The 3,180-nt window shown below is 40.6% G+C and overlaps 1 protein-coding gene across 1 annotated transcript in view; it reads right to left on the bottom strand.

Moving 5' to 3' along the window:
* The window catches only part of ATP6V1E2 (ATPase H+ transporting V1 subunit E2), a 7,259-nt gene extending 4,661 nt beyond the window's left edge, over positions 1 to 2,598 (bottom strand). Inside the window, exon 1 of the mRNA XM_007459967.1 lies at positions 2,547 to 2,598. The gene's annotated coding sequence lies outside the window, so the exon portion shown is untranslated. The remainder of the gene's footprint in view (positions 1 to 2,546) is intronic.
* Between the last annotated feature and the right edge of the window lie 582 nt (positions 2,599 to 3,180).

Consider the following 3,180-nt stretch of genomic DNA (forward strand, 5'->3'; position numbering starts at 1 on the left):
TCTTCCCGGACCAGGGCACGAACCCGTGTCCCCTGCATCGGCAGGCAGACTCTCAAGCACTGTGCCACCAGGGAAGCACTCTACAAAAATTTTTTTAAAAAATTAATGCCAACTCCTGAGAGCTCTTCCAGAAAACTGAAGAGGAGGGAACACTTTCAAATTCATTTTAAGAGGTCAGCATTATCCTGATACCAAACCCAGAAAGACACTACAAGAAAAGAAAACTGCAAGCCAATATCCCTGATGAACACAGATGCAAAAATCTCAACAAAATATTAGCAAACTGAATTCAATAGCACATTAAAAGAATTATACACCATGACCAAGTGGGATTTATCCCTGGAATGCAAGGATGGTTCAACATACAAAAATCAATCAATGTGATACACCACATTAACAGAAAGAAAGATAAAATCACATGATCATCTCAGTAAATGCAGAAAAGGCATTTGACAAAATTAAACATCCTTTCATGATAAAAAAATACTCAATGAACTAGGAATAGAAGGAAATTACCTCTATATAATGCAGATCATATATGAAAAGTGCACAGCTAACATCATTCATACACAACAGTGAAGAACTGAAAACTTTTCTTCTAACATCAGGAATAAGGAAGGCAAGGATGTCCACTCTTGCCACTTTTATTCAACATAACATTGGAAGTCCTAGCTACAGCAATTAGACACGAGAAAGACAAAAAAGACATCAAAATTGGAGAGATACAAAATCAACATATAAAAAGCAATTGTTTCTATACAATAAAAATGAATAATCCAAAAGGAAAATTAAGAAAACAATTCCATTTACAATATCATCAAAAAGAACAAAATACTAGGAATAAATTTAACCAAGGAAGCTAAATAGTTGAACACTAGAAACTACAAATCACTGCTGAAAGAATTTAAAGACACAAATAAATGGAAAGACATCCCATGTTCATGGATTAGAAGATGTAATACTGTTCATACTACTCAAAGTGATCTACAAATTCAGTGCTATTCCTATCAAAGTCTCAACGGCATTTTTTGAAGAAACAGAAAAAACAATCCTAAAATTCATGTGAAACCACAAAGAACCCTGAATAGCAAAAATAATCTTGAAAGAGAACAAAGCTGGAGGCTTCACACTCCTAACTTCAAAATATATTACAAGCCTACAGTAATCGAAACAGCATAGTACTAGCAGACAGATAGACCAATATAACAGAATAGAGATCCTAGAAATAAACCCACACAAATACAGTAAAATAATCTTCAAACAAGGGTGCCAAGACTACACAATGGGAATAGTCTCTTCAACAAATGGTACTAGGAAAACGAAATATCTCATGCAAAAGAATGAAATTGGACCCTCATCTTACATCATATACAGAAATCAACTCAAAATGGATTAAAGACTCCCGTATGATCCAAAAATCTCACTTCTGGATATTTATCCAAAAGAACTGAAAACAGGATCTCAAAGAGATATTTGCATTCCCATGTTCATTGGAGCTTTATTCACAATAACAAAGAGGTGCAAACAACCTAAATGTCTACTGATGATTGAATGGATAAAGAAAATGTTGTATATACATTGAATGAAATATTATTTTGCCTTAAATATGACAAGGAAATCCTGTCATATGCTACATAATGGATGAACCTTGAGGACATTATTATGCTAAGTGAAATAAGCCAGTCACAGGAAAAATACTGCATGATTACACTTAAATGAGGTATCTGAAGCAGTCAGATTCACAGGAGCAGAAAGTAGAATGACAGTTGCCAGGGGCCAGGTGGAGGGGAATTAGAAAGTTGTGTTTAATGGGTATAAAGTTTCAATCATGCAAGGTGAAAAAGAGATCTGCTGTACAACAATGTGCATACAGTTAATACTGTACCGTACACTTAAAATTTTGTTAAGAGGCTAGATTTCATGTTATGTGTCTTTTACAATTAAAAAAAAAGGGGGGGGCTTCCCTGGTGGCGCAGTGGTTGGGAGTCCGCCTGCAGATGCAGGGGACGCAGGTTCATGCCCCGGTCCGGGAAGATCCCACATGTGCGGAGCGGCTAGGCCCGTGAGCCATGGCTGTTGAGCCTGAGCATCCAGAGCCTGTGCTCTGCAACGGGAGAGGCCAGAGCAGTGAGAGGCCTGCGTACCGCAAAAAAAAAAAAAAAAAAAAAGAATGCTGTCCCAGAAAGTTGCACCATTCACCAAGCTTGGTGGAAAAACAATCCCGTGTTTCTGACAAAGACCAAGACTTCAGGTTCAACCTTACAAACTGTCACTGGAAGTTAAAAAGAAAATGATTTAGCCCACCCATTCCCCACTATTTTAGGCTGTAATTGTTCTTAAACTGCACTTTTGTAAACAGAGCAAAACATTCTCTGCTCCTAAATAAGACAAGTCCATTAAATATGTTTTTTAAAAAAGGGCTCTCTGTGTAACCCTGCTAATCACCAGCTCTGGAAGCCACCATGAATGAAAGCAGAGAGAGTAAGAGATGCAGGAAGCCCCAGGTTAAGTGTGTAAAGGAAAAAATATACCAGACAAATCCTTACCAGTCCCCTGCCAAGGGCCAGCCTTTGCTCTGGCGCCGGGCATCTGTAGGCAGAATGTGGAACTTGGAACACGCACTGGGACCTGGCACTGTTGCTTCCTTCTTTCTGCAGACCCTCACTGTTTGACCAGGCAGCTCGAATCCAAAGAGCCAGACTGTCACTGGGGAAGGCGGGCCAAACCAGCCAAAAGGAGGCCAAGAGGAATTTTCTTGGCACAGAGGCCTTGGCTGGGGGCTACGCTTGCATGCCCAGAATCTCAATTAAGTTGGCACATGGTGGGCTTCAGCTCTGGGGTGGGCTCACCTTAACCAAGCTGTCAGAAACAGGTACATATGTGAACCCAGGCAGCCAGTTTATTAAGTTACCAGTGAAAAATACAGCTGTCATGTTGGCAGGTCATGGCCCTCTTTTCCTGTATGAGAGTCGCGTGGCAAGCCAAATCCAAAGGTTGTTTTAGTGAGAAACCAGAGCAAGCAAAACTTGCCAGACAGTCTTTAAGAATGCCACACCAGCCACAGGGGCTGGCATGCTCTGGTCCATCAGGGAGGACATCCTCTCCAAGCCCAGACAGGGCTTGAGGAGGCATCGCCGGCTTCCACAGTATGGTTGCTGGAGTAAGACTGCTGGAATTCAG

The sequence above is a fragment of the Lipotes vexillifer genome, unplaced genomic scaffold (genome assembly GCF_000442215.2).
Source record: "Lipotes vexillifer unplaced genomic scaffold, Lipotes_vexillifer_v1.1 scaffold666, whole genome shotgun sequence".
Classification (NCBI taxonomy): Eukaryota; Metazoa; Chordata; class Mammalia; order Artiodactyla; family Lipotidae; genus Lipotes; species Lipotes vexillifer.